This window comes from Theropithecus gelada, chromosome 17 (assembly GCF_003255815.1).
Source record: "Theropithecus gelada isolate Dixy chromosome 17, Tgel_1.0, whole genome shotgun sequence".
NCBI lineage: Eukaryota > Metazoa > Chordata > Mammalia > Primates > Cercopithecidae > Theropithecus > Theropithecus gelada.
The window spans coordinates 61,893,296-61,908,705 of record NC_037685.1 but is presented as its reverse complement, the minus strand read 5'-3'; the positions used below and the strand labels follow the sequence as shown (position 1 = coordinate 61,908,705).

The following is a 15,410-nucleotide window of genomic DNA, read 5'->3' as shown; positions in this document are numbered from 1 at the left end:
CTTCAGTCTTACTGCCTTATCTGTAGGTGTGAACTTTGATTTGCTTTTAAACTGAAAATTGTTGTCTTCTGCTAGTTTTGGAAAATTCTCAGCCACTATATTTTTGAATTTTGCCTTTCTTTTTTCTCCTTCTGGAATTCGTAAGAGACATATGATGGATCTTCTCTTTCTACTCTGCTGCATTTCTTAATCTTATTACTTATTCTCTCTGTATATACAGCATTCTGGTCAGTTCCTACAGCTCTGTCTTCTGGTTTATTGATTCTCCTTTCATCTGTGTCTAAGCTCTTGCTTCCTCAGTCCGCTGAGTTTTTTTTTTTTAATTTCAGTGACTATATATTTTAATGCCAGAAGTTCTTTTTGATTATTTTTCAAATAAGCTTATTTATTTTAAAATTTCTTGTCCCTATGTCTTTAAATGTACTTATTTTATAGTAGCTGTCTAATGGATTTCAAGGACTTGAGATAAAGGCCTTAATTTTGCTCTATGTTGTATTCTCCCTCATAGTGGATTGTTTTCTTTGTATCTTGTAATTTTAGATGTAAACTCAGTGGAAATAAACCCTGGGTAAATGATATGTCCTGTACTTTTGTGATTTGTTTCTGTGAAGTGCCCTATGGAGAACTGGTGAGTGAATAAACAAATTTTAGTATATCTATATAATGGGATACTACTCAGCAATAAAAAGTAATTACTGATACATATAAGGGCATAGTTGAATCTCAAAAGCATTATTCTAATGAAGGAAATCAGAGTACATACTGTATGTGTTTATTTATTTTGCATTCTAGAACTGACAAAACTACAGGCATACTTCGGAGATGCTGTGGGCTTTGTTCCAGACCATTTTTGTAAAGCAAATATTGCGATAAAGCTAGTCACACAAACTTTCTGGTTTCCCAACACATACAAAAGTTACGTTTACACTATACTATAGTTTATTAAGTGTGCAATAGCATTACATCTAAAAAATGTACATGCCTCAATTTAAAAAGACTTAAACATTTTTTAACTTTTATTTTAGATTTAGGGGGTACGTCTGCAGATTTGTTACATGGCTATATTGCATGATGCTGAGGTTTGGGATATAAATGATCCCATCACCCAGACGGTGAGTGTAGTAGCCAAAAGATAGTTTTCCAACCCTTGCCTGCCTCCCTCCCACCTCTATTAGTTTCCAGTGTCTGTTGTTGCCATCTTTATATCTAGGAGTACCCAATGTTTAGCTCCCACTTGTATATAAGAATATGTAGTATTTGGTTTTCTCTTCCTGCATTAATTTGCTAAGGATAATGGCCTCCAGCTACATCCATGTTGCTGTAAAGGACGTGATTTTATTCTTTTTTAAGACCATGTAGTATTCCATGGTATATATGTACCATGTTTTCTTTATCCAGTCCACTGTTGATGGATACCAAGATTGATTCCATGGCTTTGCTATTGTGAATAGTGCTGCAGTGAACATATGAGTGCATGTGTCTTTATGGTAGAATGATTGGTTTTCTTTTGGGTATATACCCAGTAATGGGACTGCTGGGTCAAATGGTAGTTCTGTTTTAAGTTCTTTGAGAAATCTCTAAACTGCTTTCCATACCAACAGTGTATAAGTATTCCCTTTTTGCTGCAGCCTTGCCAGCATCTGTTGTTAAAAAAGACTGTATTGCTAAAAAATGCTAAAAACGCTAACAGTTATCTGAGCCTCAGCAAGTCTTAATGTTTTTACTGGTGGGGGGTCTTTTGATGGCTGCTGACAGATCAGGGTAGTGGTTGCTGAAGGTTGGGGTGGCTGTGGCAATTTCTTCTTCCTCCTTGTTCTTCTCTCCTCTTCCTCTCTTCCTCCTCGTCCTTCTTCCTTCCTCCTCCTCCTTCCTCTTCTTTCTTTTTCTCCTTCTCCTCCTCCTTCCTTCTTCCTCCTCCTTTTCTTTTTTTTTTTTAGAGACAGGGCCTCACTCTGTCACCCAGGCTGGAGGGCTGGAGTGTAGTGGTGCCATCATAACTTACTGCAGCCTCAAACTCTCGGACTCAAGCGATCTTCCCGCCCCAGCCTCTTGAGTAGCTAGGACCACACGTGACTAATTTTTTTTTCCCTTCCCTAATACTTCATTGGTCACCTTTAGGCCTGTGTGTGGCTGGGCAGGCTTTGGGGAGGGCGTCACTATTCAGCTCCCAGGTGGAAGCATGAGAAGGCCTTGGCCTGGCCCTCCAGGGTCCCACACTGTGGCGTTTGGAGGGGCAGGTCTGGCCTTGCCTGGGTCAGCACAGGGCACCTAGGTGGGGGCACAGGTGGGTACCCAGCACAGGCACCTAGGTAGGGGCACAAGCTCACTACCCATTGGCCAGCCTAATTGTGTTTGGAGAAGTATTCCTTGCTGTCATCCATGTTGGGCTTAATCTTGTCACTGCCAAGCTTCCAGCCAGCAGGACAAACTTCTCTGTGTTCATCTGTGTACTGGATGGCCCGGACCAGCTGCAGAGCCTCATCCAATGAGCGTCCCACAGGCAAATCATTAACGGTGATCTGGCGAAGGACATCCTTCCATCAGTGTAAAAGAGGCCCCTGTAGGCAATGCCCTCATCTGTTTTCAGCACGCCGTAATCCTCAGACAAGTGTCTTGTCGCATCAGCACGCAGGGGATGTTCAGGGGGCCCAAGCCTACCTCCTTCTGGGGGGTGTTGATCCAAGCCAGGTGGGTGAACTGAGAGTCCACCAAGACGCCCAGCACTTCGCAGCCCAGCTTGCGGAAGTCCTCGGTGTGGTTGCTGAATGCGATGATCTCTGTGGGGCACACAAAAGTGAAGTCCAGAGGGTAGAAAAAGAGGACCACGTACTTCTCTTTGTAGTCTGACAGCTTCACCTCTTTGAAGGCGCCATCCACCATGGCTGTGGCCTTGAAGTCAGGGGCGGGCTTTTCCACGTGCGCATTACCGGAGGCCATGACTGAAAGCTGTGTGGGCAAAGGCTAGATGCACGGATGATCACACACGTGGACCCGCGTTCTCTGCCCATGTGACTAATTTTTAATTTTTAATTTTTTTTTTTTGTAGAATTGGCATCTTGCTATGTTGCCCAGGCTGGTCTTGAACATGTAGCCTCAAGTGATACTCCTGCCTCTGCCTCCCAGAGCGTTGGGATTACTGGCATGACCCAATGTGCCTGGCCCAGGGCAATTCTTCAAATAAGACAACAACAGAGTTTGGTGGATGTATTGACTCTTCCTTTCGTGAAAAATTTCTCCATAGCATGCAATTACACTGTTTGATAGCATTTTACCCACAGTAGCAGTTCTTTCACAATTGGAGTCAATCCTCTCCAAATCCTGCTGCTGCTTTATCAACTAAGATAATGTAGTAATCTGAATCCTTCATTGTTATTTCAACAGTGTTCACGAGCATCTTCACCAGGAGTAGATTCCAGCTCAACAAACCGCTTTCTTTGCTCATACATGAGAAACAACTCCTCATCCGTTCAATTTTTTTTAAATTTTTTGTAGAGGTGGGGTCTTGCTGTGTTGCCCAGGCTGGTCTTGAACTCCTGGTCTTAAGCAATCCCCTTGCTTTTGCCTCCCAAAATGTTGAGATTACAGGTGTGAGTCACTGTGCCCTACCCCGTTTATGGTTTATCATGAGATTGCAGCAATTCAGTCACATCTACAAGCTCCACTTCTAATTCTAGTTCTCTTGCTATTTCTACCACATCTGCAGTGACTTCCTCCACTAAAGTCTTGAAACTCGGAGAGTCATCCATGAGGATTGGAATCAATTTCTGTAACGCTCCTGTTAGTGTTAATGTTTTGACATCCTCCCATGAATCACAAATGTTCTTCTTGGCATCTAGAAGGATGACTCTGTTCCAGAAAGTGTTCAGTTTACTTTGCCCAGTTTCATCAAAGGAGTTCACTATCTATGGCGCCTATAGCCTTACAAAATGTATTTCTTAAATAATAAGATTTGAAAGTTGAAATAACTCCTTTATCCATGGGCTGTGGAATGGATAAGCAAGCATGAAAACAGCATTCATATCTCTGTACATCTCCATCAGAGCTCTTTGGTGACCAGGTGCATTGTCAGTGAGCAGCAGTATTTTTAAAAGAATCTTTTTTTCTGAGCCATAACTCTCAAAGTTGGGCTTAAAATACTCAATAAGCCATACTGTAAACAGATGTGCTGTCATCTAGACTTTGCTATGCCATTTACAGAGCACAGGCAGAGTAGATTTAGCATAATTCTTAAGGGCCCTAGGATCTTCATACTAGTAAATGAGCATTGGCTTCAACTTCAAGTCGTCAGCTAAATCAGCCCCTAACGAGAGAGCCAGCCTGTCCTTTAAGGCTTTGAACCCAGGCGTTCACTCCTCCTCTCTAGCTAGGAAAGTCGTAGATGAAATCTTTTTCCAATAGAAGGCTGTTTTGTCTGCATTGAAAATCTGTTGTTTAGTGTAGCCACCTTCATCAATGATCTTAGCTAGTTCTAGACAACTTGCTGCAGCTTCTGCATTAGCATTTGCTGGTTCACCTTGCACTTTTGTGTTGTGGAAAAGTCTTCTTTCCTTAAACCTCATAAACCAATCTCTGCTTGCTTCATACTTCTGCAGCATCCTCACCTCTTTCAGCCTTCATAGAATTGAAGACAATTAGGGTCTTGTTCTGGATTAGGCTTTGGCTTAAGGGAATATTGTGGCTGGTTTGATCTTCTGTCCAGACCACTCACACTTTCTCCATATCAGCAATAAGGCTGTTTTGCTTTCTCATCATTCATATGTTCACTGGAATAGCACTTTTAATTTCTTTCAAGAACTTTTTCTTTGCGTTTACAACTTGGCTCTTCGGCACAAGAGATCTACATTTCGGCCTGTCTTAGCTTTCAACATGCCTTGCTCGCTAAGCTTAGTCATTTTAACTCTTGGTTTCAAGTGAGAGACATGCAACTATTCCCTTTCACTTGAACACTTAGAGGCTATTGTAGGATTCTTCACTGGCCTAATTTCAGTATTGTGTCTCCAGGAAAAGGGAGGCCCGAGGAGAAGAGAGACAGGACAACAGCCTATTGGCAGAACAGTCAGAACACAGTATTTATCAATGATATTCACCTTCTATAGGGCATGGTTTCTGGTGCCCCAATACAATTACCATGGTAACATTGTGTATTAACAGATAGAATAAAAATGGAGAAGTTTGGAATATTGTGAGAATTACCAAAATGTGACATAGAGACAAAAGGGAACACATGCTGTCAGAGAGTGGCACCGGTAGACTTGCTGGATGCACGGTTGCCACGAATCTTCAAATTGTAAAATAGTGTCGCGAAGTGCAGCAGAATGAGGCGCGGTAAAGTGAGGTAGGCCTGTGTAGGGAGAAGGAAACAGGAGAGGACATGGTGAGAGTCGGAGGTCGAATGCAAAGTGGCAAAAGGGAGTTTTCTGGGGGGATAGAAACGTTCTTTACCTTTGTCGTGGTGGTTATGTAGTTTATAAAGTTTTCAAAACTCATCAACTTGTACACTTAAAATTAGTGGATTTAATTGTATGAAAATTATACCTCAAAGCTGATTTTTAAAAAGCAGGCAAAACGCGTCTGTGGTATCAGAATAGTGATTAAAGTACGGACTGGGAGGGATGAAGGATCCTTCTGGGGAGTTGGAAGTGTTCTGTAGTTTGAAGCGGGTGTTGCCTGGGTGTACGCAGTGTATGTGCACAGTGTAAAAGGTCATTGAGCTGCACACTTAAGACTTGTGCACTTTATATACCTCAGCAAAAACGGAAGAAGTTCTAAAGAAGGATTATAATATGAGGTTGAGAAAATCTCCAAGAAAGTAGAGCAAAAGGACAGAGAGATGGAAAAAAGGAGAGAAAAACTGAGAAAATTAGAGGACCAGCCTAGGAAGTCTAATTCCTGGATAAAAGGCATTTCATAACAGAAAAAAAAAAAATGGAAAGAAATTTTCGATGAAATAATTCAGAATATTTCCTAAAATGGAAAGATATTAATTTCTACATTGAAAGAACCCCAAATAGACCCATTTCAAAGCACATCATCAAAGATGTTAGAAAACTCATGTCAAAGAGAAGATCCTACAAGTTTCCAGAAAAGGGGAAAAACAAGTGATGTATAACAGGTTAGGAATTTAAATGACGTCAGTCTTCTTAACCTAGTATTGAAATCTAAAAGGTATTAGGGAGATGCCGTAAAAATCCTCAAGGAAAATTATTTCCGAGCTAAGCTTCAGTAGCCAGGCAAATTCTCATGGAAGTGTGAGGGTAGAATAAAGGTATTTACAGACATGCACAGTTGCAAAAATTTTATCTCCCTTCTGTAGAAAATGTGCTCCATAAAGGTAAGAGAGTGAACCCTGGGCGACAGAGCGAGACTCAGTCTCAAAAAAAAAAAAAAAAAAAAAGAGAGTGAACCAAGAAAGACAAAGACATGTGATACATGACAAAAGGACAACATAGAAGAGGCCGAAGGGCTCCCTAGGATGAAGGGAGGTACCAAGTTGAACAGCCTTGGAGGGTAGAAAGAGAGAGTGTCTTTCTCCAGAGCAAAGGTCAGGTTTGCTTATAGCCTTGGAAGATACAGTATCTCCCTTTGGAACAGGGATAGAGAAGCATAAAACTTCATAGATGCAGGTTCTCTAAGCTTAGGCCTCCTCTCCTGTAATTCAGACTACTTCCTTTGCAGATGTTACATGGCCCTTTTCAAATTGCCCCATGGGAACTGGGGCTTGGGGAACTGGTGGAAAAAAAAGTACGTTGGGTTAGGTTGTCTTCTGGAAGCTTTATAGTTTTAACTCTTACATTTAGGTCAGTCATCCATTTGAGTCAGTAATAGTTTTAACTCTTACATTTAGGTCAGTCATCCATTAATCCATAATTCATTTTTGTACGTGATGTGAAAGAAGGGTTGAGATTCAGTTTTTGTTTCGCATATAGATAGCCAATTTCTTTCAGGACCTTTTTGCTGGAAAAAATTGTCCTTCCCTCGTTGAATTTTTTTGGGCACTTTGGTTGAAAATTAGTTGGCTTTGTATGTATGAATCTGTTTCTTGACTCTCTAGTTTCTTTCACTGATTTTTGTGTCTGTCTTAATGTCAGTTCCACACTGTCTTGATTACCATAACTTTATTATTAATTTTTTTTTGAGATGGAATTTAGCTCTTGTTGCCTAGGCTGGAATGCAGTGGCGGGATCTCGGCTCACCCCAACCTCTGCCTCCCAGGTCAAAGCGATTCTCCTGCCTCAGCCTCCCGAGTAACTGGGATTACAGGCATGCCCCACTGCGCCCGGCTAATTTTGTATTTTTAGTAGGGACGAGGTTTCTTCATGTTGGTCAGGCTGGTCTCAAACTCTCAACCTCAGGTGATCCACCCACCTCGGCCTCCCAAAGTGCTGGGATTACAGGCATGAACTACCGCACCCGGCCATGATTACTGTAACTTTATAGTAAATTTTAAAATCTTGTAGTTGACATCGACCCCCAACAGGCATATTTCCCCTCAGCCCCTTAGAAGTACTCCACCTGAATACATCTGTGTTAGTAAGTCCTCCTACTTTACTGTTTTTCAAAACTTTTGTCTATTTTGTGTTCTTTCATTTCCATTTAAGTTTTAGAATCAACTTGTCAATTTTTCCAAAAAAGGCTGCTGGGATTTTGATTGGGATTCCATTGACTCTATGGGTTACTTTCAAGATAATTTGACATCTTACCCATATTGAGTGTTTTTATTCATAAACAAATACACACACATCTATTAATTTAGGTCATGTTTAATTCTCTTAGGTTTTAATAGTTCTCAGGTTACAAGTCTTGCACATATTTTGTTAAATTTATCCCAGAATATTTAATATTTTTGGATAATTTTACTGTTTTTAGTTTCTGGTTATTTCTCGTATGTGGAAATCAGATTGATTTTTGAATACTGACCTTGTGTGCTGCAACCTTACACAGCTCATTTAATAGTTCTAGAGCTATTTGCAGAGTCCCTAGGATTTTCTCCACTGACAGTCATGTTTTCTGTAAATAAAAGCAGCTTTACTTCTTTTCCAATCTGCATGCGTTTTATTTTTGCATTACCTTATTGCACTGGTTAGAACCTCAGTTCTAATGTGGAATAGAAGGGGTGAGAGCAAATATCCTTGTCTTGTTCTTGATCTTGGGGAGCATTTAGTCTTTCACAATACATATGCTTGCTGTACGTATTTCATAGATGTCCATTACTCGGTTGAGGAAATTGTCTTTTATTTTTAGTTTGCTAAGTGTTCTTATGAATTATGTTGAATTCTGTCAAATATATTTTCTGTATCTATTGAGATGATTTATAATGTTTCATTTTTATTCTCTTAAAATTGATTGGTTTTAAAATGAACCATCTTGAATTCTTAGGATAAACCTCACTGGGTCATAATACATTATCCATTTTACATATTGCTGGATTTGATTAGCTAAAATTTGAAGATTTTTTTGTATCTATGTTTGTGAGGGATACTGATATGTAATTTTCTGATAAGATCTTTGTCTGATTTTTGGTGTAAGGCTAACACTGGCTTTAAAATATGAGTTGAATAGCCAAAAGAACTCTGGCAAAAAAGAAAAAAAAATTGGAAATATTTCTGCCTCTTCTGTATTCAATTTCATTAATTGATATAGGACTTTTCAGATTAAGTACTCTATCTCTTCTTGGGCAAGCTTTGCTATGTGACCATCATAGAATTTGTCCATTTCATTAAACCCTCTTTTGTCTTTCAGTAGCTCCAAGGTTTGTAGTGATAGACTGCCTTCATTTTTTGTTTTGGTAATGTGTGTTTTCTTTTCTCCCTTTCCTGGTCAATCTTACTAGAGGTTTATTCATTTTATTGATCTTTGTGAAGAACCTGCTTTTGGCTACATTGAAATTTTCTCTTGTTTTTCTGTTTTCTATCTCATTGATTTCTTCCCTTAACTTGATTACATTTTTTCCTTCTGCTTCTTTTGGTTTAATTTGCTTCCCCTGCTAGATTCTTAAGATAGAAGCTGAAAGCAAGAGTCAGCAAACTGCAGTCCAGGGGCCAAATCCAGCTTGCCACTTGTTCTTGAATGGCTCATGAATCAGGAATGATTTTTGCATTTTTATAAGGTTGAAGAAAAATCAAAAGAAGAATACTGTTTTGTGACATGTGGAAATTAAATGAAATTCAGATTTCATTGTCCACATATAAGGTTTTATTGGAACACAACCGTATGTAGTTGTTTACAAATTGTGTCTGGCTGCTTTTGTGCTGGAATGGCAAAGTTGAGGGGTTGTGACAGAAACCATGTGGCATTCTCATTGCTTTTGCACTGCTGTTTCTGATCTGTAATCACTGTTTTAAGTGCCATGTATATCACTGTGCTGTGACATTTTACTTTATTATCAGTGCATACACATCATGTCAAAACAAGAAAAGATGAAAAAAATAGACTTGGAATGTTTTACTCTTAAAGCACGCTGAAGCATAGATTATTGAATTATGACAAGGCATTTTATTATGCAGTGACACTATAGTTGTGTTAAATACAGTATACACTGATATTATCAGACTCTGCATTCATCACAATATTCCCAACTCACAGGAAATTAATGGTCAGAAAAATGAGAAAACATAAAAAGGAATATCTTATTCCAGTAGAATTTCTTCACAAAATTAGAAAATAAAAATCAGGCTGCACCCAGAGTAAACTTTCAAGTGGCTCATTTGTTAGGCAGGCAAGGAAGTCATTTCTCAGTAGTGAAGTGACTAAATTGTGTTTGGTTACAACAGGCGCAGAATTGTATCCGGAGAAGGTAAACTTAGACTGTTAGTCTTTTGGCAAGAAGAATTACTCAAAGAATTGAGGACATCAATAATCAATTAAAAAACAAGGCAAATGATTTTGAGTGGATTTCCTTGGCTTTTGATGAGTTGACAGATGTTACCAATACTGCTCAGTTGTTTATTTGAAAAGTCAAGGCTGAGTTTGAAGTTATTAAATAATCTTAATGAATAGTGTGTGTAGAATAGCTAAAGATATTTCAAAAAGTTAAGAAAACACTAATGGCTTGCAACCTGAGTGAAGTGTAGTCTGCTAAGATGCATTATAACTGATGGTGGTAAAAATTTGTGTAGAGTAGAAAAAATTCAGGTGGACAAATTTATAAAGCTGTGAAAGTGTAAGATGTTTAGAGTCTATGGTTACTTATTTTATTTCATAGCAGGTATTTTGCAGAGAATATTTGAATCTATCATGTAATATTGAACCAGTAGTGTCAACATTTGCTCTTGTGGACCTAGCCATTGTCAGTTCTAGGAATTTTTGTCAGAAATAGAAGCTGAATATTTTCACTTGCCCTGCTGTACAGCAGTTTGATGGCTTATTAGTTGTAAGGTTTTTATTGCAAACTTTTGAATTTAGAAGTGAGATTGAAATTTTTCTGAATGTGATAAACTGCTGTCAATCTGAATATTGAATGCTGAATGGTTTTAGAAATCAGTTTGTGATGCAGACTCAATAGTATTTCTTAATGAATTCAACCTAAAATTACAAGACAAAACAGTTCTTGTATCAAAACTAATACTGCAGTAAAGTTATTTCAATGGCAACCACTATTCTTTGAATCACAAGTAATATCAAGTCATTTTATATAGCTTTCCATGCTGTTATAAGTTAAAACAAAGGTCTCCATTCCTACCCAGTTTGCAATAGGTGTGTTTTCTGAGTTCAAACTACAGCTTCAGCAGCATGTTTTAGAACTTGATGTAAGTGCCAAGGAAATTTCCATTTAACTGTGCAGTTGAGGCACTTTTTATTTAACCTTTAATTGGAATGATTAATCTGCAAATAATGACATGCTAAAAGGTAAATACTAAGAGAAGAGTAAATCCTTTAAATGCCTTCCAAACAATGATTATGCTGAATTGAAATCATATACTAGTAATTTACTATCAGTATAAAGTAGCACCTAATTAGTACTTTTGAAAAAAGACATTTTCAAACATGAAATTTATTGTATTCAAGGTAAACATTAGAATGTGTGAACATTTGTGATTGATTCTTATGATAGGGAACACTAACTTTGAATCCCAACTAAGTGAAATATTGTCCCCAGAAAGAGTTTCAGTCTTCTCCTTAGTCAACCTGTCTTACAGAAAGTTGTACTCTGTTATTGTTTCTATAATATTTTGAATTGCATCGATAAGAATTATGGAATTTTTTGTCTCATTATATAAGTAGTTATATAATATCCTTCATTTTGTTTGTTAGCTCTCAAAACCTAAAGTATTTGCTTGTCAGGTCTTTTACAGGAAAAGTTTGCCAACCCCTCCTTTGTATCAGGATATTTTTATCTTTCATAAGTTTGTGTCTGTACTTGTGAGCAGGATTAACACTTTTGTTTCACAATGACTTTAAAGAGAAATAATTTGTAGAGCATCTTTGTTTCTACTGGATTTGTTAATTACATATTACTCATTATAGTAAGACTATATGGTTTTGTGTTAATATTCTAAATTTGAAGATGAGACTTTCCATGGTTGTCCTGTATTCTGTGGATAGATCCACTGGACATTGAAATTAAAAGTAGTTGTATTAGTCCATTCTCATGCTGCTATGAAGAAATACCTGAGACTGGGTAATTTATAAAGAAAGAGGTTTAAGTGACTCACAGTTCTACATGGTTGGGGAGGCCTCAGGTAACTTAAAATCATGGCAGAAAGCACGTCTTCACAGGGCTGCAGGAGAGAGAATGAATGCCAGCAGGGGAAATGCCGGATTCTTATAAACCCATCAGATCTCATGAGACTCACATTATCATGAGAACAGCATGGGGGGAACTGCCCCCGTGATCCAATCCCTCCACCTGCTCCTACCCTTGACATGTGATTATTACAGTTCAAAGTGAGATTTGGTTGGGGACACAGAGCCAAACCATATCATTCTGCCTGCGACCCTTCCCAAATCTTATGTCCTCACATTTCAAAGCACAATCATGCCTTTCGTACCGTCCCCCAAAGTCTTAACTCATTCCAGACTCAAAAGTCCAAGTCCAAAGTCTCATTTGAGACAAGGCAAGTTTCTCCCACCTATGAGCCTGTATCAAAAACAGGTTAGTTACTTTTTAGATATATTGGGAGTACAAGCGTTGGGTAAATACACTTGTTCCAAATGGGAGAAATTGGCTAAAACAAAGGGATATAGGCCCCATGCAATTCTGAAATCCAGTAGGGCAGTCATTAAACCTTAAACTTCCAAAATTACCTCCTTTGACTCCATATCTGACATCCAGGTCACACTGATGTCAGAGGTAGGTTCCCATGGCCTCGAGCAGCTCCACCCCTGTGGCTTTGCAGGGTACATCCCCACCTCCTGGCTGCTTTCACAGCTGGCCTCGAGTGTCTGTGGCTTTTCCAGATGCATAGTGCAAGCTGTTAGTGGATCTACCATTCTGGGATCTGGAGGGTGGTGGCCCTCTTCTTACAACTCCACTAGGCAGTGCCCTAGTGGGGACTCAGTGGGAGCTCCAGCCACACATTTCCCTTCCGCACTTCCCTAGCAGAGGTTCTCCATGAGGGCCCTGCCCCTGCAGCAGACTTCTGCCTGGACATTCAGGCATTTCCATACATCCTCTGAAATCTAGAGGGAGGTTCCCAAACCTCAGTTCTCATCTTCTGTGCACCCACAGGCCCAACACCATGTGGAAGCTGCCAGAACTTGGGGCTTGTACCCACTGAAGCCATGGCCTGAGTTGTACCTTGGCCCCTTTTAGCCATGGCTGGAGTGGCTGGGTGCAGAGCACCAAGTCCCACAGCTGCACACAACAGGGGGGCCCTAGACCCAGCCTAGGAAACCCATTTTTCCCTCCTAGGCCTCTGGGCTTGTGATGGGAGGGGCTGCCAACATCTCTGATGTGCCCTGGAGGCATTTTCCCCCTTGTCTTGGTGATTAGCTTTTGATTCCTTGTTACTTACTCGAATTTCTGCAGCTGGCAGAAATGGGTTTTTCTTTTCTATTGCATTGTCAGGCTACGCATTTTCTAAACCTCTATTCACTGCTTCCCTTTTAAACATAAATTCCAATTCCAGACCTAATCTTTGTGAATGGGTAAAACTGAATGCTTTTAAGAGCAACTCCCCCCCTCCCAAATCACCTCTTGAACACTTTGCTGCTTAGAAATTTCTTCCGCCAGATACCATAAATCACCTCTCTCAAGTTCAAAGTTCCACAAATCTCTAGGGCAGGAACAAAATGCTGCCAGTCTCTTTGCCAAAGCATAGCAAGGGTCCCATTTATCCCAGTTCCCAACAAGTTCATCTTCATCTGCAACCACTTCAGCTTGAACTTCATTGTCCATATCACTATCACCATTTTGGTCAAAACCATTCAACAAGTCTCTAGGAAGTTCCGAACTTTCCCACATTTTTCTGTGTTCTGAGCCCTCCAGACTGTTCCAACCTCTGCCTGTTGCCCAGTTCCAAAGTCACTTCCACATTTTCAGGTATCCTTGTAGCAGCACCCCACTCCTGGTACTAGTCTACTGTATTAGTCCTTTCGCACACTGCTATGAAGAAAAACCTCAGACTGGGTAATTTGTAAAGAAAAGAGGTTTAATTGACTCACAGTTTTGCATGGCTGGGGAAGCCTCAGAAAACTTACAATCATGGTGGAAGGCACCTCTTCACAGGGGGCAGGAGAGAGAATGCATGCCAGCAGGGGGAATACCAGACGCTTATAAAACCATCAGATCTCGGCCGGGCGCGGTGGCTCACGCCTGTAATCCCAGCACTTTGGGAAGCTGAGGAGGGCGGATCACAAGGTGAGGAGATCGAGACCATCCTGGCTAACACGGTGAAACCCCGTCTCTACTAAAAATACAAAAAAAATTAGCCGGGCATGGTGGTGGGTGCCTGTAGTCCCAGCTACTTGGGAGGCTGAGGCAGGAGAATGGCATGAACCCAGGAGGCAGAGCTTGCAGTGAGCCAAGATAGCGCCGCTGCACTCCAGCCTGGGTGACAGAGTGAGACTCCATCTAAAAAAAAAAACAGAAAACAAAAAACCATCAGATCTCTCATGAGACTTACTCATTATCACAAGAACAGCATGGAGGAAACTGCCCCCTTGATCCATTTACCACCACCTGGTCCCGCCCTCAACACGTGGGGATTATTACAATTTAAGTGAGATTTAGGTGAGGACAGAGCCAAACCATATTAGTAGTGTACTATTTGCTGCAGTGTGATTCTCAAGTAATGTAACTCTGCCTTCATGGAACCTATAAGGGGAAAATAACATGCCAAACACAAACATTTGTTTTCAAAAATGTTTTGGAGTCAGTTGAAATGCCTAGAACTAGTGATGGTTAATTTTCAGGAAGAATTTTTGAATTCCTGAAGAACAGATAAGAGATTGAGAGTCAGAGTGGAAGAGTCAGGCTCCCCAAGCCAAAGTTTAATTCCCTGAATAAGTCAAAGAGTAGTATTTCGATTTTCTTCTTTATGTGTATTCATTGGTTTACTGTTCCTGGAAATCAGAAGGCAATTTTGACTCTTTCTCAGGATATCATTCTCCTGTATCTCTGGACTTCTATTCTTTTTAGTCTTGGGAGGAAAGTATCTTTGCATATAAGCCTTGGATGATTCTAGGAGACTTTTGGAAAGCCTGGAAGAAAAGCCAGAATTACTGAACTGGAGAGCTTTAGTGGAAGCCAGAAATTTAGAGGGTATTCTGACTAACATCTTATAGAAAGGAAAATAATGATAGTTATTTGCATGGCCAAAGAGCTATAGAGAATCATGGGGTCTTAGAAGATTACAAATTGGGGTTCAAAGAGTTTAATTTATAGGTGTTTGCTTAGATTTAAATTTGAGCCAATTACATGAGTATAAATGGTACACGGACAACTATAGACTGTCTTTAAAATCTATTCTTTAAGTATAACTTTTTATTCTTGGGGCCAAGAAGTTTTAGTGAGAACTAGTTCTTATAGTTTCAACTGACTTCAGTAGAAAATATATTCATATATTTATGTGATAATCATATTTTTTATGTTGTCAAGAATAAATTGAATAAAACAAGTTCATCTATTATTGCAGCCTATGGTAATTATAAAGGAATAAGGAAAACTAGTGTCCAATTTTATGTATCTGTAAGTAAATCAGTAGTTCAGAGCTGTGTAACCTCTCTCCCTATTATTTCCATGGGTGTTCTTTTGTAATCTCCTTTATACTTCCAAATTTGAAAACTTTGTTTAGTATTATAAGATGCGTACAGATAACCTAAAAGAATGGTAACTGTTTTGACTTTCAAAGTAGTTCTAGGCTGGGCACAGTGGCTCACGCCTGTAACCCCAGCACTTTGGGAGACCGAGGTGGGTGGATCACCTGAGGTCAGGAGTTTGAGACCAGCCTGGCCAACATGGTGAAACCCAT

The 15,410-nt window shown here is 39.8% G+C and overlaps 1 protein-coding gene and 1 pseudogene across 3 annotated transcripts in view; one reads left to right on the top strand and one right to left on the bottom strand.

Moving 5' to 3' along the window:
- The window catches only part of KATNAL1 (katanin catalytic subunit A1 like 1), a 93,932-nt gene that overhangs the window by 9,269 nt on the left and 69,253 nt on the right, over positions 1-15,410 (top strand). The window lies entirely within an intron of this gene.
- On the bottom strand, positions 2,087-3,007 carry LOC112610721 (annotated as a pseudogene). Its single transcript, XR_003116471.1, has one exon. The product of XR_003116471.1 is annotated as a peroxiredoxin-2 pseudogene (transcript).